This window comes from Bombina bombina, chromosome 7 (genome assembly GCF_027579735.1).
Source record: "Bombina bombina isolate aBomBom1 chromosome 7, aBomBom1.pri, whole genome shotgun sequence".
Lineage (NCBI taxonomy): Eukaryota > Metazoa > Chordata > Amphibia > Anura > Bombinatoridae > Bombina > Bombina bombina.
The window spans coordinates 361,804,934-361,826,811 of NC_069505.1; the positions used below are offsets into that span (position 1 = coordinate 361,804,934).

A 21,878-nucleotide genomic window follows, 5' to 3' on the forward strand; every position below is an offset into this window, starting at 1 on the left:
ACATTTCCTTCAGCTACATTAAAAGGGACATGAAACACGTTTTTTTCTTTCATGATTCAGACTAAGCATGTGATTTTATTTTTTTATTATTTATTTATTCAGCATAATAAAGTTTAAACAAATAATTTACGCCATGCAAGGCCAGTAGTAAATATGGTCATGAAGAACAGAACATAAAGTAACATTAGCATAGTTTAAATCACAACTTGCCTAATTAAAGTAATAATCAAAAATGACCTTTAATTTCTACTTTATACTGCCGAGTCATTTTATACCTATAAAACTCTACCTATAAACAAAACAAAACAGAAAGGGGAGAAAAAAAAAAAAAGGAAAAGAGAGAAAGAGGGAAAGAAGAGGGGAGAAACCCTTAGTAACCATATACCCAGAAGTACCAGCTCTGAGTTCTTGAACGGAAAACAGAATTTATGCTTACCTGATAAATTACTTTCTCCAACGGTGTGTCCGGTCCACGGCGTCATCCTTACTCGTGGGAATATCTCTTCCCCAACAGGAAATGGCAAAGAGTCCCAGCAAAGCTGGCCATATAGTCCCTCCTAGGCTCCGCCCACCCCAGTCATTCGACCGACTGACAGGAGGAAAAATATAGGAGAAACCATATGGTACCGTGGTGACTGTAGTTAGAGAAAATAATTCATCAGACCTGATTAAAAAACCAGGGCGGGCCGTGGACCGGACACACCGTTGGAGAAAGTAATTTATCAGGTAAGCATAAATTCTGTTTTCTCCAACATTGGTGTGTCCGGTCCACGGCGTCATCCTTATTTGTGGGAACCAATACCAAAGCTTTAGGACACGGATGAAGGGAGGGAACAAATCAGGTTACCTAAACGGAAGGCACCACGGCTTGCAAAACCTTTCTCCCAAAAATACCCTCCGAAGAAGCAAAAGTATCAAATTTGTAAAATTTGGCAAAAGTGTGCAGTGAAGACCAAGTCGCTGCCTTACATATCTGATCAACAGAAGCCTCGTTCTTGAAGGCCCATGTGGAAGCCACAGCCCTAGTGGAGTGAGCTGTGACTCTTTCAGGAGGCTGCCGTCCGGCAGTCTCGTAAGCCAATCGGATGATGCTTTTAAGCCAAAAGGAAAGAGAGGTAGAAGTCGCTTTTTGACCTCTCCTTTTACCAGAATAGACGACAAACAGAGAAGATGTTTGTCTGAAATCTTTTGTAGCTTCTAAATAGAATTTTAGAGCACGGACTACGTCCAAATTGTGTAACAAACGTTCCTTCTTTGAAACTGGATTCGGACACAAAGAAGGTACAACTATCTCCTGGTTAATATTTTTGTTAGAAACAACCTTTGGAAGGAAACCAGGCTTAGTACGCAAAACCACCTTATCTGCATGGAACACCAGATAGGGCGGAGAACACTGCAGAGCAGATAACTCTGAAACTCTTCTAGCAGAAGAAATAGCAATAGATAACAACTTAATATCTATGGAATGTAGAGGTTCAAACGGAACCCCTTGAAGAACTGAAAGAACTAGATTTAAACTCCAGGGAGGAGTCAAAGGTCTGTAAACAGGCTTGATCCTAACCAGAGCCTGAACAAATGCTTGAACATCTGGCATAGCTGCCAGTCGTTTGTGTAGTAAGACAGATAAAGCAGAAATCTGTCCCTTTAGAGAACTCGCAGATAATCCTTTATCCAAACCTTCTTGCAGAAAGGAAAGAATCTTAGGAATTTTTACCTTATTCCAAGGGAATCCCTTGGATTCACACCAGCAGATATATCTTTTCCATATTTTATGGTAAATCTTTCTAGTTACCGGTTTTCTGGCCTGAACCAGAGTATCAATCACCGAATCTGAAAACCCACGCTTTGATAGAATCAAGCGTTCAATCTCCAAGCCGTCAGCTGGAGGGAGACCAGATTTGGATGTTCGAATGGACCCTGAACAAGGTGGTCCTGTCTTAAAGGTAGCTTCCATGGTGGAACCGATGACATATTCACCAGGTCTGCATACCAAGTCCTGCGTGGCCACGCAGGAGCTATCAAGATCACCGAGACCCTCTCCTGTTTGATCCTGGCTACCAGCCTGGGAATGAGAGGAAACGGTGGGAACACATAAGCTAGGTTGAAGGTCCAAGGCGCTACTAGTGCATCCACTAGAGTCGCCTTGGGATCCCTGGATCTGGACCCGTAGCAAGGAACCTTGAAGTTCTGACGAGACGCCATCAGATCCATGTCTGGAATGCCCCATAATTGAGTCAACTGGGCAAAAATCTCCGGGTGGAGTTCCCACTCCCCCGGATGGAATGTCTGACGACTCAGATAATCCGCTTCCCAGTTTTCCACACCTGGGATGTGGATCACAGATAGATGGCAGGAGTGATTCTCCGCCCATTGTATTATTTTGGTTACTTCTTTCATCGCCAGGGAACTCCTTGTTCCCCCCTGATGATTGATATACGCAACAGTCGTTATGTTGTCTGATTGGAATCTTATGAATCTGGCCTTTGCAAGCTGAGGCCAAGCCCTGAGAGCATTGAATATCGCTCTTAGTTCCAGAATGTTTATCGGGAGAAGAGACTCTTCCCGAGACCATAGTCCCTGAGCTTTCAGGGATTCCCAGACCGCACCCCAGCCCACTAGACTGGCGTCGGTCGTGACAATGACCCACTCTGGTCTGCGGAAGCTCATTCCCTGGGATAGGTGGTCCAGGGATATCCACCAACGGAGTGAATCTCTGGTCTTCTGATCTACTTGAATCACTGGAGACAAGTCTGTATAGTCCCCATTCCACTGTTTCAGCATGCACAGTTGTAATGGTCTTAGATGAATTTGCGCAAAAGGAACTATGTCCATTGCTGCAACCATCAACCCTACTACTTCCATGCACTGAGCTATGGAAGGACGTGGAACAGAATGAAGAACTTGACAAGCGCTTAGAAGTTTTGACTTTCTGACATCTGTCAGAAAGATCCTCATTTCTAAGGAATCTATTATTGTTCCCAGGAAGGGAACTCTTGTTGACGGAGACAGAGAACTTTTTTCTATGTTCACCTTCCATCCGTGAGATCTGAGAAAGGCCAGAACGATGTCTGTATGAGCCTTTGCTTTTGAAAGGGACGACGCTTGTATTAGAATGTCGTCCAAGTATGGTACTACTGCAATGCCCCTCGGTCTTAGAACCGCTAGAAGGGACCCGAGTACCTTTGTGAAAATCCTTGGAGCAGTGGCTAATCCGAATGGGAGGGCCACAAACTGGTAATGTTTGTCCAGAAAGGCGAACCTTAGGAACTGATGATGTTCTTTGTGGATAGGAATATGTAGGTACGCATCCTTTAGATCCACGGTAGTCATAAATTGACCTTCCTGGATAGTGGGTAGAATCGTTCGAATGGTTTCCATTTTGAACGATGGTACCCTGAGAAATTTGTTTAGGATCTTTAAATCCAGAATTGGTCTGAAGGTTCCCTCTTTTTTGGGAACTACGAACAGATTTGAGTAAAATCCAATTCCTTGTTCCGTCATTGGAACTGGGTGTATCACTCCCATCTTTAGCAGGTCTTCTACACAATGTAAGAACGCCTGTCTCTTTATTTGGTTTGAGGATAAGTGAGACATGTGGAACCCCTTGGGGGTAGTTCCTTGAGTTCCAGAAGATAACCCTGAGAAACTATTTCTAGCGTCCAGGGATCCTGAACATCTCTTGCCCAAGCCTGAGCAAAGAGAGAGAGTCTGCCCCCCACTAGATCCAGTCCCGGATCGGGGGCTACTCCTTCATGCTGTTTTGTTAGCGGTAGCAGGCTTCTTGGTCTGCTTACCCTTGTTCCAGCCTTGCATCGGTTTCCAGGCTGGTTTGGACTGTGAGGCATTACCCTCTTGCTTAGAGGATGCAGAATTAGAGGCCGGTCCGTTCCTGAAATTACGAAAGGAACGAAAATTAGACTTATTCTTGGCCTTGAAAGGCCTATCTTGTGGGAGGGCGTGGCCCTTTCCCCCACTGATGTCTGAGATAATCTCTTTCAATTCTGGTCCAAAGAGAGTTTTACCCTTGAAGGGGATGTTAAGCAATTTTGTCTTGGATGATACATCCGCTGACCAAGATTTTAGCCAAAGCGCTCTGCGCGCCACAATTGCAAACCCTGAATTTTTCGCCGCTAATCTAGCTAATAGCAAAGCGGCATCTAAAATAAAAGAGTTAGCCAATTTAAGTGCGTGAACTCTGTCCATAACCTCCTCATATGGAGTCTCTCTACTGAGCGACTTTTCTAGTTCCTCGAACCAGAACCACGCTGCTGTAGTGACAGGAACAATGCACGAAATGGGTTGTAGAAGGTAACCTTGCTGTACAAAAATCTTTTTAAGCAAACCTTCCAATTTTTTATCCATAGGATCTTTGAAAGCACAACTATCTTCGATAGGAATAGTAGTGCGCTTGTTTAGAGTAGAAACTGCCCCCTCGACCTTAGGGACTGTCTGCCATAAGTCCTTTCTGGGGTCGACTATAGGAAATAATTTCTTAAATATAGGAGGGGGAACAAAAGGTATGCCGGGCTTCTCCCACTCCTTATTCACTATGTCCGCCAACCGCTTGGGTATAGGAAAAGCGTCGGGGTGCACCGGAACCTCTAGGAACTTGTCCATCTTGCATAATTTTTCTGGAATGACCAAGTTGTCACAATTATCCAGAGTAGATAACACCTCCTTAAGCAGTGCGCGGAGATGTTCTAATTTAAATGTCACAACATCAGTTTCAGCCTGTTGAGAAATTTTTTCTGAATCTGAAATTTCCCCATCTGACAAAACCTCCCTCATGGCCCCTTCAGATTGGTGTGAGGGTATGACAGAACAATTATCATCAGCGCCCTCCTGCTCTTCAGTGTTTAAAACAGAGCAATCGCGCTTTCTCTGATATGCAGGCATTTTGGATAAAATATTTGCTATGGAGTTATCCATTACAGCCGTCAATTGTTGCATGGTAATAAGCATTGGCGCGCTAGAAGTACTATGGGCCTCCTGCGTGGGCAAAACTGGCGTAGACACAGAAGGAGATGATGTAGAACCATGTCTACTCCCTTCATCTGAGGAATCATCTTGGGCAATTTCATTATTTGTGGCAGTACTGTCCTTACTTTGTTTGGACGCTATGGCACAATTATCACACAATTTTGAAGGGGGAGACACATTGGCTTTCATACATATAGAACATAGCTTATCTGAAGGCACAGACATGTTAAACAGGCTTAAACTTGTCAATAAAGCACAAAAACCGTTTTAAAACAAAACCGTTACTGTCTCTTTAAATTTTAAATAGAGCACACTTTATTACTGAATATGTGAAAATATATGAAGGAATTGTTCAAAATGTACCAAAATTTCACCACAGTGTCTTAAAGCATTAAAAGTATTGCACACCAATTTTCAGAGCTTTAGCCCTTAAAATAACGAAACCAGAGCCGGTTACAGATTTAACCCCTATACAGTCCCAGCTACAGCCTTTGCTGTGACTTTACCAAGCCCAGAGGGGAATATGATACCAAATGACGCCTTCTAGGAACTTTTCCAACTACTCTCAGGTCCTCACACATGCATCTGCATGTCTTGCACTCAAAAACAACTGCGCAGTAATGGCGCGAAAATGAGGCTCAGCCTACAACTGGGAAGGCCCTTCCTGACTGGAAAAGGTGTCTAACATAGTGCCTGACGTTAAAAAACGTTCCCCAAGTTTATAAGTGTGAATTATCAGCATAAACATGTATAAAATGTCCAAATAAAGCAATAGATTTAGCCCATAAAAGTGTCTACCAGTTTTATAGCCCATATTAAGCCCTTTATTCTGTTTGAGACTAAGAAAATGGCTTACCGGTCCCCATGAGGGGAAATGACAGCCTTCCAGCATTACACAGTCTTGTTAGAAATATGGCTAGTCATACCTTAAGCAGAAAAGTCTGCTAACTGTTTCCCCCAACTGAAGTTACTTCATCTCAACAGTCCTATGTGGAAACAGCAATCGATTTTAGTTACTGTCTGCTAAAATCATCTTCCTCTCACAAACAGAAATCTTCATCTTTTTCTGTTTCAGAGTAAATAGTACATACCAGCACTATTTTAAAATAACAAACTCTTGATAGTAGAATAAAAAAAACTACAACTAAACACCACATACTCTTAACCATCTCCGTGGAGATGTTGCCTGTGCAACGGCAAAGAGAATGACTGGGGTGGACGGAGCCTAGGAGGGACTATATGGCCAGCTTTGAAGGGACTCTTTTTGCCATTTCCTGTTGGGGAAGAGATATTCCCACAAGTCCTTACGCCGTGGACCGGACACACCAATGTTGGAGAAATATTATATAGTCAATCTCCGAGGTCGGGAGTGACTTAATAAATACTGCCCATTTGTTAAAGAATTGTCTAATATCCAATTCATTATCTACATTGGTGTCTCGTTGTTCTAGTATACATTGCTTCTTAAGATAATTTTTAATCTTTAAGATACTTGGAGTCTCTCTTGTTTTCCATTTTTTAAAGATTAAGTGCCTAGCTGTCAGAATAGATAAAGTTATTATTAATTAGGTCGATGTTCCTCATGGTTTTTTAAGCAGAATAAGACCTGAATTGATGATATTGCCAGAGGGGAGATCTTGAGTGATGAGTTCAGCCAGAATTCTAATTTACACCAAAATTGTCTGATCCTTGGACAATTCCATAGCATATGCAGAAGATCTGCAGCTATAAGAGAATATTTGGGACATTTATTGAAATTTAGGTTTCCAAACTTATGGCCTCTTTCAGGAGTAAAGTAGAATTTATGTAGAAATTTAAAATGTGCCTCTCTCCTCTGATATTTTATGAATGGATGCATTTAGAATCTATGTTATTTTGTGGTAGCATCAGATTCCATTCATGAGCGGTTTTCTCAAGAATAGAAGTTCCTTTACTGGCTCCCAAAAAATGATAGCAGGGAGTAATAGACATGCACCCTTTTTTGACCAGGATAAACCAACTTTCCAAGTTACCCAAGGCCCAACACCAATTTACGTACTTCATTAATTCTAAGGCAAAATGTCTTGCCTGTAGGTATGCAAAGAACTCTTTGTTGGTGAGGTTGAAATCATTCTTAAGTTCCTCAAACGTTTTAACACATTTTTTCTCTTGGTCAATTAAGTGCACAATCCTATCCAACCCTAGTAAATGCCATTTTTTAAAAACTGTCGAATTTAGACGAGCTTGTGATTTTAAACAACTTTCCAATTTACTTCTATTATCTAATTTTTTTGCTCTTTTGGTATTCTTTGTTGAAAAGGAGATGCTGATAGGTGGATGCACATATATGCCTCATGTTGGCTCACCCAATGTGTTCAGCTAGCTCCTGCCTCCCAGTAGTGTATTGTAGCTCTATCAATAGAAGGAGAATGAGGCATATTGGATAATAGAAGTAAATTGGAAAGTTTTTCAAAATTGTACTGAATCATGAAAGAAAAATGTTGTGTTTCTTGTCCCTTTAATATAATTTGAGTAGTAGTAGTATAAAAAAGAAGATTAAATGGGGCAGTAAACTTTGATTTATATATATATATATATATATATATATATATATATATATATATATATATATATATATATATATACACACACACACACACACACACAATTGTTTGTTGTATTAAATGCAACAGTTGTTTCTTTTCTTCAGTGAATAACCAGATTACTGTTAACACTATTACACTATAAGCAGATGTGTGCTCTTGTATCTCTATGCCTTTCCAGCTTTTCCAGGCAGACACCTTGCTCATGTTCACATTAAAGGGATATTAAACCCAATTTTTTTTATTTCATTATTCAGATAGAGCAAGCAATTTTAAGCAACTTTCTAATTTATTTGATGAAACTCAGTCAAAATTTGAAAAATGTGGATATTTTAATTCTGAATTAGAACATGTACGGTCTAACCTACATAAAAAACAACCCAGGCAGCAGAGTGATAGACTCACCTTTGTAACAAAATAGAAGGTATTTGAAACACAATTGGCATATCCTGAGAGAATCTTGTCCTGATATTAAGGAGTTTAAACAAATGCCTAGAGCAGCTTACCGAAAGGGCTATACTTGTGGTAGAAGAATTACTAAAGCAGTAGTCACTTCTGATTTAAATGTTACTCCATTCTTTGGTAAACCTAAGGATGGTACATTTCTGTGCCTAGGAGGTTTTCACTGTAACAGTGTGATCAAGGGAGGAGAAATCTCCCATCCCTACACTGGTTGTAAATTTAAAATACAGAGTTTCTACACTTGTAATTCATCCTTTGTGGTATATGCCCTTAAGTGCCCATATGGGCTACTATACATAGGCAAGACCATTTAAAGAATCAGAGATCGTATAGGGAAACACAAATAAAATATTAGAAATCCAGAACTAAAACATCTACCAGTGCCGGTCCACTTTTTACAAATGGGTCTCCCAGGGGATGTGATAGACAAAGGGACCTCCTATATAAGGAGGCTAAATGGATATGGAAGTTGTATACATTATATCCCAAGGGTATGAATAGAGACTTTGACTTAAACCCCTTACTATAGATAGATACTTTATGATCTATTTAATTTCTTGGTTATTTATGCTATAAATGTGGCTGCTGTATTTTTACATGCAATGTTGTTGTATGCTTTTCTCCTCAGTTTGTTTTTAATCTTGGCCCTTTGTGCTACACCAATAATAATTAATATGTTGATTGCTTAGATTCACATGTGATTTGCGTAACCCCACCCATGTGATGTGTTGCCATTGGTCCACGTTTTATTGGGATTGGTATATATTGCTGATATGTGCGCTATGTTTTTAGCTTGACAAAGGGGCAGGTGCCCTGAAACGTTGCTGTTCACCTAATAAAGGATTTTTATTTTCCACCTATGAGAGTGCAGCTCTTCTTAGATTTTTCTGATACATTGGAGCAAGGTGTTATACTCTTAAATTGCTGCACCCACCTTGGAGCTTGTTGGACATTGATTCTAGGTGTGCTGGTCTACTTTGTCTCTTAAATGTAGTGTAGAGGCCAAAAAAAAACTATTTATTTACAAAAACAAAATCTATTAATAGATCGTCCTTGTAGAAAGCATTGCAACATAGCATAGAAAAAACAAAACTGCTACACAATGACCATGTGAAAGGAGAAAAGAAAGGATTTGTTGTGTTATAAATCTGAAATATTGGGTTAACCCCTTAAGGACCGGGCACTTAAAAACTTCCCCAAAAGACCAGAGCATTTTTTTTGCAGTTTTGCCATCACTACATTTAAATATAAAGTCATTTTTAAATAATTTATCAAAACTATATATATATATTTTTTTTTAGTAGACAACCCAAACTATTGATCTAGGCCCATTTTGGTTATTTCATGACACCATTTCACAGCCAAATGCGATCAAATAAAAAAAATTGTTGCGCACCACACTTGCATTATGCCCAGCAGTGAAGGGGTTAATTATGTAGCTTGTAGGGTCAATTTTAGCTTTAGTGTAGAGATCAGCCTCCCACCTGACACATATCCCTCCCTGACCCCTCTCAAACAGCTCTCTTCCCTCCCCTCCCTGAGCCCTCTCAAACAGCTCTCTTCCCTCCCCCACAATTGTCACCCCCATCCTATCTAATAAAAGGCCGCTTTTTTTTTTTTTAAATATATTTAATTTTTATTTATATTTTTTGCAGTGTAGGATCCCCTTTTACCCCAAACCTCCCTGATCCCCCACCCCAAACAACTCTCTAACCCTCCCCCCTCTACCTATTTGCCGCCATCTTAGGTACTGGCGGCTGTCTGCCACTACCCAGTTTGCCTCAATTTATGCATTTAAAAAACAAAAAAACACATTAACCATTTTTTCTGTAGTGTAGCTGCCCCCCCCCCTCATTACCCTACCCCCCTCCCAGATCCCTTTTCCACAATGGATCCAACATAGGATCCCCCTTATTGCCCTTCCTCCCTGCCTCCCCCCCCCATACTCTGTAACGTGGCCGAGTGGTCCTACCCACTCCCGCCCTCCTCCAGCGATGGGCCGCTCAACAGCCTCCCTCCTTACGCTCCCACCCACCAACAATCAGCACCAGCGCTGTCCGATGCAGAGAGGGTCACAGAGTGGCCCCCTCTGCATTGGTAGCTCTGCAAATCTATTTGCGCAATCTCAGTATTTTGAGCAAGATCGCGGCAGAGTGAAGCCCGGGACTGCAGCGACGTACAGGCTACGTCGCTGGTCGTTAAGGGGTTAAAAATAACTGTACATTGACTTTGTACATTAAGCTTTGGTCTACTCATTTCAAAGAACACTTTCCTACAGACTAGGAGCTCAAGCTTTTGGCCATGAGATAGAGGGGTGTGTGTGTGTATGTATATTTACACGTGTACCTCTATGTGTATCAATGCAACATCTCTCTCTCATATCATCTATCTTCGGCTGCAGCATTGTACATTAACTCTCTCTTACAATTAGCCCCCAGAGTATGACATCATTGGAAAGAGGCTTTGCAGGAAGGTTTAGAGGGAAGGCTTGGCTAATGTAGAAATCCTACAACGAAGCCTAGAACGAAAACAGCTGTACTGGGATAAAAAAAGTTAGGTGTGGTTGGCGGGAGTATCCTGATAGAACAGAGGTAAAGTCCAGCACACAGTTGAACTATGCAAAGTCACAGTGACCTACTTCCAAGGCCAAAGTAAAAGTTCAAAAAACAGCAGATTGTGACAGCATAAAGTATTTATTATTAAGACAGCAGGGTGATAGCAGCAACATTTCGGGACTTCTGTCCCTTTGTCAAGCTACCTTGGTTTGTCAAGCCCTGGAGAAAGAGAGTGAGCGCAAGCGAGTGCGCAAGAGAGAGAGCGAGAGAGGGCGCAATAGAGAGAGCGAGCGAGAGCACGCAATAGAGAGCGAGAGAGCGAGCGAGAGGGCGCAATAGAGCGCGAGCGAGAGGGCGCAATAGAGAGAACGAGCGAGAGCGCGCAATAGAGAGCGAGAGCGAGAGGGCGCAATAGAGAGAGAAAGCAAGAGGGCGCAATAGAGAGAGCGAGCGTGAGAGGGCGCAATAGAGAACGAACGCGAGAGGGCGCAATAGAGAGCGAGCGAGAGGGCGCAATAGAGAGAGCGAGCGAGAGGGCGCAATAGAGAGAGCGAGCGAGAGCGTGCAATAGAGAGAGCGAGCAAGAGCGAGGGGGCGCAATAGAGAGACCGAGAGAACGCAAGCGAGAAAGAGCGCAAGCAAGAAAGAGCGCAAGCAAGAAAGAGAGAGAGAGAGAGAGAGAGAGAGAGGGCGCAATAGAGAGAGAGAGAGAGGGCGCAATAGAGAGAGAGAGAGAGGGCGCAATAGAGAGAGAGCGAGAGGGCGAAATAGAGAGAGCAAGAGAGGGCGCAATAGAGAGAAGGCGCAATAGAGAGAGCAAGAGGGCGCAATAGAGAGAGCGAGCGAGAGGGCGCAATAGAGAGAGCGAGCGAGAGGGCGCAATAGAGAGAGCGAGAAGGCGCAATAGAGAAAGCGAGCGCGAGAGGGCGCAATAGAGAGAGCGAGCGCGAGAGGGCGCAATAGAGAGAGCGAGCGCGAGAGGGCGCAATAGAGAGAGCGCGAGAGGGCGCAATAGAGAGAGCGAGCGCGAGAGGGCGCAATAGAGAGAGCGAGCGCGAGAGGGCGCAATAGAGAGAGCGAGCGCGAGAGGGCGCAATAGAGAGAGCGAGCGCGAGAGGGCGCAATAGAGAGAGCGAGCGCGAGAGGGCGCAATAGAGAGAGCGAGCGCGAGAGGGCGCAATAGAGAGAGCGAGCGCGAGAGGGCGCAATAGAGAGCGAACGTGAGAGGGCGCAATAAAGAGAGCTAGCGAGAGAGGGCGCAATAAAGAGAGCTAGCGAGAGAGGGCGCAATAGAGAGAGCGAGCGAGAGAGGGCGCAATAGAGAGAGCGAGCGAGAGAGGGCGCAATAGAGAGAGCGAGCGAGAGAGGGCGCAATAGAGAGAGCGAGAGAGGGCGCAATAGAAAAATATATGCTTACCTGATAAATTAATTTCTTTCTTGACGAGTGTCCATGAGCCATCACATGACAAAACACCCAACATAAATTAAATTTTAATCCTTCCAACTTTCCAATAATCACGCAGTCATACATATGGCCAAGAGAAAAGAGAACTTTAGAAAAGTAGGAAAGATAACTTAATAAGAGTAAGTGAAGTGCAAACTGGTACAGCCACCTACTGTATAGAAACGCCATCATGAAAGAAATGAATGAGGTAAGCATACATTTTGTTTTCTTTCAAAAAAATGGTGACAGTCAACGGGCCATCACATGTGGAATTCCATACCCAAGCAGTAAGACCACCATGAATTAGGGTGGGAAAAACAGTTAAGGCAGGTAAAGGGTCTCAACACAGGTACTGCAGCCTGCATAACTTTCTTACCAAAACTAGCCTCAGAAGGAGGCAATTGTTTAAAAATTGTAACATTTGATAAAATTATGCAAAGCTGACCAAGTATCTTATAATTGCTTTATAATTCTGTTCAATGGAACCTTAAGGCCATGAGATCTATGTTTTTCCTGCCTCAACAATTCCCAATCTGGCTAAATACCTCAAGGCCCATTTGCAGGGGTGAAGGTCTGCTTCCCATTTGTCCACACCTAGGACTGGTGAAATCATGCATTGATGCAATTCTGTCCAAGTGAGAATGTGAACTACCTCTCATCACTAAGGCATTTTGAGTACCGCCTTGGTGATTGGTGTAAGCTACCGCAGTGACATTGTCTGAATGAAACACAGATATAACTCCCATCTTGATAAGGGAGGACTCTGGAGAGAGCTGAAGATTGTATGGAGTCCCAAGATGTTGATTGGTCACTTCGCCTCTATAGAAGACCTAACTCCTCTAAATTTTTGGGAACCCCAGACTGCACCCCAACCAACAGACAGGAGTCTGTGATGATCACCAACAAAGTTAGACCGAAAAAGGAGACCCCCTAAACCAGAGATTAGTGGGTTTGCCAAAATGTTTAGGTATTGCCTTGTCTTGAACTCTAAAGAGATCTTCTAAAACAGATTGTTATCTTTGTTACACTGTTGCAAGATTCTCAGTTCCAATGAATATAAACGGAGACTGACAAGATACGGCATCTGAAGCTGCTACCATGAGACCTACTATTTCTATGCATTGAAGCACTGTAGGGAGAGAAAAAAGTGGGAGTAGAGCACATTCTGTCATTTGAGTCTGTGTTGATCTGTAAGAAATAGACACAGAATCTATGTTAAAACCCAGACAAGAAAACATAATTTATGTAAGAACTTACCTGATAAATTAATTTCTTTCATATTGGCATGAGTCCATGAGCTAGTGACGTATGGGATATACAATCCTACCAGGAGGGGCAAAGTTTCCCAAACCTCAAAATGCCTACAAAAAACACTACACCCCTCACCACAGCAACAATTCAATTTAACGAATAGCCAAGTAGTGAGTGATAATAAAAGGAGTAAAAAGCAACAACAAAGGAATTTGGAAATAATTGTGCTTTAAACAAAAAAATCATAACCACCATAAAAAAGGGGGTGGGCCTCATGGACTCTTGTCAATATGAAAGAAATGAATTTATCAGGTAAGTTCTTGCATAAATTATGTTTTCTTTCATGTAATTGGCAAGAGTCCATGAGCTAGTGACGTATGGGATAGCAATACCCAAGATGTGGAACTCCACGCAAGAGTCACTAGAGAGGGAGGGAAAAAAATAAAAACAGCCATTTTTCGCTGAAAAAAATTAATCCACAACCCAAAATATAAGTTTATTCTCATAAATAAAAGGAAAAAACTTAAATCAAAAGCAGAAGAATCAAACTGAAACAGCTGCCTGAAGAACTTTTCTACCAAAAACTGCTTCAAAAGATGCAAATACATCAAAATGGTAGAATTTAGTAAATGTATGCAAAGAAGACCAAGTTGCTGCTTTGTAAATCTGATCAACTGAAGCTTCATTCTTAAAAGCCCACGAAGTAGAGACTGATCTAGTAGAATGAGCTGTAATTCTCTGAGCCGGGGCTTGACCCGACTCCAAATAAGCTAGATGAATCAAAAACTTTAACCACAAAGCCAAGGAAACCGCAAAAGCCTTCTGACCTTTCCTAGAACCAGAAAATATCACAAATAGACTAGAAGTCTTCCTGAAATCTTTATTAGCTTAAACATAATATTTCAAAGCTCTTACCAAAGCCAAAGAATTCTTAGGATTAGGAAACAAGGAAGGGACAACAATTTCTCTATTAGTGTTGTTAGAATTCACAACCTTAGGTAAAAATTTAAATGAAGTCCGGAAAACCGCCTTATCCTGATGAAAAATCAGAAAAGGAGATTCACAAGAGAGCGGATAATTCAGAAACTCTTCTAGCAGAAGAGATGCCCAAAAGAAACAACACTTTCCAAGAAAATAGTTTAATGTCCAAATAATGCATAGGCTCAAACGGAGGAGCATGTAAAGCTTTCAAAACTAAATTAAGACTCCAAGGAGGAGAGATTGATTTAATGACAGGCTTGATATGAACCAAAGCCTGCACAAAACAATGAATATCAGGAAGTTTAGCAATCTTTCTATGAAATAAAACAGAAAAAGGCAGATATTTGTCCTTTCAAGGAGCTTGCAGACAAACCTTTGTCCAAACCATCCTGAAGAAACTGTAAAATTCTAGGAATTCTAAATGAGTGCCAGGAGAATTTATGAGATGAACACCATGAAATGTAAGTCTTCCAAACTCGATAATAAATCTTTCTAGAAACAGATTTACAAGCTTGCAACATTAATCACCGAGTCAGAGAAACCTCTATGACTAAGCACTAAGTGTTCAATCTCCATACCTTCAAATTTAATGATTTGAGATCCTGATGGAAAAACGGACCTTGAGATAGAAGGTCTGACCTTAGTGGAAGTGGCCAAGGTTGGCAACTGGACATCCGAACAAGATCTGCATACCAAAACCTGTGAGGCCATGCTGGAGCTACCAGCAGCACAAACGATTGCTCCATGATGATCTTGGAGATCACTCTTGGAAGAAGAACTAGAGGCGGGAAAATATAAGCAGGTTAATAACACCAAGGAAGTGTCAATGCATCCACTGCTTCTGCCTGAGGATCCCTGGACCTGGACAAGTACCTGGGAAGTTTTTTGTTTAGATGAGATGCCATCAGATCTATTTATGGAAGCCCCCACATCTGAACCATCTGAGAAAACATATCTGGGTGGAGAGACCATTCTCCCGGATGTAAAGTCTGATGACTGAGGTAATCCGCGTCCCAATTGTCCATACCTGGGATATGAACCACAGAAATTAGACATGAGCTGGATTCCGCCCAAACAAGTATCCGAGATACTTCTTTCATAGCTTGAGGACTGTGAGTCCCACCCTGATGATTGACATATGCCACAGTTGTGACATTGTCTGTCTGAAAACAAATTAACAGTTCTCTCTTCAACAGAGGCCAAAATTGAAGAGCCCTGAGAATCGCACAGAGTTCCAAAATATTGATTGGTAATCTCGCCTCTTGAGATTTCCAAACTCCTTGTGCTGTCAGAGATCCCCAAACAGCTCCCCAACCTGAAAGACTCGCATCTGTTGTGATCACAGTCCAGGCTGGACGAACGAAAGAGGCCCCTAGAATTACACGATGGTGATCTAACCACCAAGTCAGAGAAAGTCGAACATTGGAATTTAAGGATATTAATTGTGATATCCTTGTATAATCCCTACACCATTGGTTCAGCATACAAAGCTGGAGAGGTCTCATATGAAAACGAGCAAAGGGGATCGCGTCCGATGCTGCAGTCATGAGACCTAAAACTTCCATGCAAATAACTACTGAAGGGAATGACTGAGACTGAAGGTTCCGACAGGCTGCAACCAATTTCAAACGTCTCTTGTCTGTTAGAGACAAAGTCATGGACACTGAATCTATCTGGAAACCTAAAAAGGTTACCCTTGCCTGAGGAATCAAAGAACTTTTTGGTAAATTGATCTTCCAACCATGTCTTTGAAGAAACAACACTAGTTGATTTGTGTGAGATTCTGCAGAACGTAAAGACTGAGCGAGTACCAAGATATCGTCCAAATAAGGAAATACTGCAATACCCTGCTCTCTGATTACAGAGAGTAGGGCACCTAGAACCTTTGAAAAGATTCTTGGAGCTGTCGCTAGGCCAAAAGGAAGAGCAACAAATTGGTAATGCTTGTCTAGAAAAGAGAATCTCAGGAACTGAAAGTGTTCTGGATGAATCTGAATATGAAGATATGCATCCTGTAAGTCTTTTGTGGACATATAATGCCCTTGCTGAACAAAAGGCAGAATAGTCCTTAGTCACCATTTTGAAAGTTGGTACTCTTACATATCTATTCAAAATCTTTAGATCCAAAACTGGTCTGAATGAATTTTCTTTCTTTGGAACAATGAATAGATTTGAATAAAACCCCAGACCCTGTTCCTGAAACGGAACTGGCATGATTACCCCTGACAACTCCAGGTCTGAAACACACTTCAGAAAAGCCTGAGCCTTTACTGGGTTTATCGGAATGCGCGAGAGAAAAAAATATTCTCACAGGCGGTCTTACTCTGAATCCTATTCTGTACCCCTGAGAGACAATACTCTGAATCCAATGATTTTGGACCGAATTGATCCAAACATCTTTGAAAAATTTTAATCTGCCCCTACCAGCTGAGCTGGAATGAGGGCCGCACCTTCATGCGGACTTGGGGGTTGGTTTTGATCTCTTAAATGGCTTGGATTTATTCCAATTTGAAGAAGGCTTCCAATTGGAAGCAGATTCCTTGGGGGAAGGATTAGGTTTCTGTTCCTTATTTTGTCGAAAGGAACAAAAACTGTTAAAAGCTTTAGATTTACCCATAGGTTTTTTATCCTGAGGCAAAAAAACTCCCTTCCCCACAGTAGAAATTATTGAATCCAACTGAGAACCAAATAATGTATTACTTTGGAAAGAAAGAGATAGCAATCTGGACTTAGAAGTCATATCAGCATTCCAAGATTTGAGCAACAAAGCTCTTCTAGCTAAAATAGCTAAAGACATAGATTTAACATCAATTTTGATATCAAAAATGGCATCACAAATTAAATTATTAGCATGTTGAATCAACTTAACAATGCTAGACAAATCATGATCCGATACTACTTGTGCTAAAGTATTCAACCAAAAAGTTGAAGCAGCTGCAACATCAGCCAAAAAAATTGCAGGCCTAAGAAGATGACCTGAATATAAATAAGCTTTTCTTAGATAAGATTCAAGTTTCCTATCTAAAGGAACTTTAAAATAAGTACTATATTCCGTAGGAATAGTAGTACGTTTAGCAAGAGTAGAGATAGCCCCATCAACTTTGGGGATCTTTTCCCAAAACTCCAATCTAACTTCTGGCAAAGGATACAATTTTTTAAACCTTGAAGAAGGAATAAAAGTAGTACCAGGCTTATTCCATTCCTTAGAAATCATATCAGAAATAGCATGAATGTTAGCGAATATCCTACAGCGCTAGATTAATGACCTCTGGCTCCTTAACAGAGTGGGTCCCTAGCCACCCACAGTACACGTAAATACACAAAAAGAGGCTGAAGGAGCGCGTAACCAAAGGCAAGGTCTAATAGCAAAGAATGTTGGGGAAGTGGTATGTGTCTTAAAAAGTGTGTATATTTAATAACATTGATTACATTAATTAGATAAAATATATATCACAAGTAAATGCATGGATCCATGGCTTAAATAACTACAATCTTAAAATACACCTAATATAGAATAGTAGAGCAAGTGATCTTAGAGTATGACGGTCAGATGAGAACAGTCAAGATAAAAACAGTTAAAATCATAGAATCAATGTGAAATATAAAAAACATAAAATAACAATGAAAAAGCAGTAAATATGAGGCAATCAATGCCAAGTGTGCGTTAATGCAAGTAAGAACAAAAGTTCATCAAGTGATATCTCAGTTCTCCTCCTAAAAGTTGTCCAAAGTGCAGGTGCAAAAAATGATGATGTTATCTCCACAATATAAATGCTGTATTCAAAAAATCTCAAAATATTGCAAAAAATGTGAAAAAATGTGACAAAAATATTAAAAATATAAAAAATATATTAAAAATTAATACAGCTGTGTATATCCAAAAACCAATGGGTGATGCAAAATATATATAAAAAATTAAAAGTAAAAAATCAACCAAAAATCAAAATTAGTATTCAGTGATAGTTAATCCAATCTTAGAATAAGATAACCAAAAAACAATAGCTGTGAAGGTCCTCAAATCCTGTGAAAAAGAAATAATAACAACATAGAGCAGTACTGTTTGAATAAATGACGTGTGATTGAAATATAGCTCACCATATATTGCCAATGCTTTTCGGCCCACTATAGGGCCTCTCTCAAGAGTCTTCACATCTATTGTTTTTTGGTTATCTTATTCTAAGATTGGATTAACTATCACTGAATACTAATTTTGATTTTTGATTGATTTTTTACTTTTAATTTTTTATATATATTTTGCATCACCCATTGGTTTTTGGATATACACAGCTGTATTCATTTTTAATATATTTTTTATATTTTTAATATTTTTGTCACATTTTTTGCAATATTTTGAGATTTTTTGAACACAGCATTTATATTGTGGAGATAACATCTTTTGCACCTGCACTTTGGACAACTTTTAGGAAGAGAACTGAGATATCACTTGATGAACTTTGGTTCTTCCTTGCATTAACTCAAACTTGGCATTGATTGCCTCATATTTACTGCTTTTTCATTGTTTTTTATGTTTTTTATATTTCACATTGATTCTATGTTTTTAACTGTTGTTTTTATCTTGACTGTTCTCATCTGACCGTCATACTCTTAGAGCACTTGCTCTACTATTCTATACTATTCTATATTAGGTGTATTTGAAGATTGTAGTTATTTAAGCCATGGATCCATGCATTTACTTGCGATATATATTTTATGTAATTAATATAATCAATGTTATTAAATATACACACTTTTTAAGACACATACCACTTCCCCAACATTCTTTGCTATTAGATCTTGCCTTTGGTTAGGCGCTCCTTCAGCCTCTTTTTGCATATCAGAAATAGCATCAGGAACTGGAAAAACCTCTGGAATAACCACAGAAGGTTTATAAACAGAATTTAAACGTTTACTAGTTTTAATATCAAGAGGACTAGCTTCCTCCATATCCATATATGTAATCAACACTTCTTTTAACAAAGAAGGAATATACTCCAATTTAGATAAATTAGAGGATTTATCAGTGTCAATATCTGAAGCAGGATCTTCTGAATCAGATAGAGCCTCATCAGAGAAGGATAATTCAGTATGTTGCTGGACATTTGAAATTTCATCAAACTTATGAGAAGTTTTAAAAGACCTTTTACGTTTATTAGAAGGCGGAATGGCAGACAAAGCCTTCTGAATAGAATCAGAAATAAATTCTTTTAAATTTACAGGTATATCTTGTGCATTAGATGTTGAGGGAACAGCAACAGGTAATGAACTACTACTGATGGATATATTATCTGCATGTAAAAGTTTTCATATGACAACTATTACATACCACAGATGGAGGTATAATCACCACAAGTTTACAACAAATGCACTTAGCTTTGGTAGAACTGTTATCAGGCAGCAGGGACCCAACAGTGAATTCTGAGACAGGATCAGATTGAGACATCTTGCAAATCTAAGAGAAAAAGACAACATATAAAGCAAAATGATCAATTTCCTTATATGGCAGTTTCAGGAATGGGAAAAAATGCAAACAGAATAGCCCTCTGACATAGAAAAAAGCAAGAGGCAAATCGGAATGGGGTCTAAAATAATGAAATGACACTTGCGTCCTAGATGACGCAACCTTGTGAAAAGACCCGGCGTACACTAAGACGCCGGAAATTACGAATTTGCATCAACGAACGTAACTTCGAGCCAAAAAAAACTTGCGCCAAGGAAGCCATAAACTTTAGCATTTTGCGCCCTCGCGAGCCTAATTCTGCCCGCGAATTTGAAAAATGACAGTCAATTGAAAAAAGACTACACCCCAGGTAAGAAATACATTTCTGAAAAATGCATTTCCCAGATATGAAACTGACAGTCTGCAAAAGGAAATATACTGAAATCATGGCAAATATAAGTACAATACATATATTTAGAACTTTAAATAAATACATAAAGTGCCAAACCATAGCTGAGAGTGTCATAAGTAATGAAAACATACTTACCTGAAGACACCCATCCACATATAGCAGATAACCGTTTCAGTACTGGTTTGGCTATCAGTAGAGGTAATGGAAAATGAGAGTATATCGTCGATCTGAAAAGGGAGGTAGGAGATGAATCTCTACGACTGATAACAGAGAACCTATGAAATAGATCCCGTGAGGAAAACAATTGCATTCAATAGGTGATACTCCCTTTACATCCCTCTGACATTCACTGTACTCAGAGGAAACAGGCTTCAAAATGCTGAGAAGCGCATATCAACGTAGAAATCTTAGCACAAACTTACTTCACCACCTCCATAGGAGGCAAAGTTGGTAAAACTGAATTGTGTGAGGGGTGTATTTGTAGGCATTTTGAGGTTTGGGAAACTTTGCCCCTCCTGGTAGGATTGTAATATCCCATACATCACTAGCTCATGGACTCTTGCCAATTACATGAAAGAAACCCTGGTTTGAAGAATTGGTTTTCCAACCATGAATATGAAAGAACGGAAGGTTGTTCATATGGTCCCGTGCCACCTAAAGAGAAGTAGCCTGTGCCAGAATATTATCTAGGTAAGCAGCTGCTGCAATCCCCAGAGCTCTTATTTCTGAAGAAAAAAAAAGCTCTAAGTACATTTATGAAAATTGTTGGTGCCATTTTCAGACCAAAAGGGAGAGCAATAAATTGGTAACGCCTGTTAGAAAGGCAATTCTGAGGAATTTTGCATTATCCTTGTGAATAGGCAAATAAGCATCTTTTAAGTCTATTGTACACATAAATTGAACCTCCTGCACTAAAGGAAGTATAGTAAGAATAATCTCTATTTTGAAAGTCAAAACTTTCAGAAATTTGTTTAGAGAGTTAAGATACTGGAAGTCCCTACTTTCTTAGGAAGGGAACAATAAAAAGGTTGGAATAGAACCCCTGATTCTGTTGCTATAAGGAGTTCTGAGTAATCGCTCCCATAGCTTTTAGGTCAGTTCCACAAGAAAAAACTTTGGCCTTTAAATGAATCTTTAAACCATGAGACAGGAGTAATCTTTATTGAGGATGACAAGACCAAAAGCCTATCTAGTAACCCTGGTAAATTATGCTCAGTACCCAAGAATCTTCCTAAAAATGGTTAAATCCAGCCCCACAAGAACTGGGTCTGGATAGGGGGCCTCACTTTGTGCAAATCTGGAGTCGGGGTAGGTGTTTTGGTCTGTTTGGACTTAGACCAAAAGGAACCAGGCTTTCAATGAACTTGGATGTGTCTAACTTTTGAGACACTGAAGGAGGAGATAGCAGCAAAAAAAAAAAATCACAGTATCAAAGAAAAAGAAAGGGCTACCCTATGAAGGGAACCTAATACTTGGCACAATCTAATACTGAAATCCCTAGAAGGAAATACAAAAAACTGGATACTGCATCTTTAAAGGGACACTGAACCCAAATGTTTTCTTTTGGGATTCAGATAGAGCATGGCATTTTAAGCAACTTTCTAATTTACTCCTATTATCAAATTTTCTTCATTTTCTTGGTATCTTTATTTGAAATGGAAAAATGTAAGGTTTAGATGCCGGCCCATTTTTGGTAAACAACCTGAGTTGTTCTTGCTGATTGGTGGATAAATTCATCCACCACTAAAAAAACTTAAATGTCTTTTTCAAATAA

The 21,878-nt window shown here is 40.3% G+C and overlaps 1 protein-coding gene across 1 annotated transcript in view; it reads right to left on the minus strand.

The window, feature by feature from the left end:
- ACAD9 (acyl-CoA dehydrogenase family member 9) overlaps nucleotides 1-21,878 on the minus strand; it is an 816,466-nt gene that overhangs the window by 596,476 nt on the left and 198,112 nt on the right. The gene's annotated exons all lie outside the window — the stretch shown is intronic.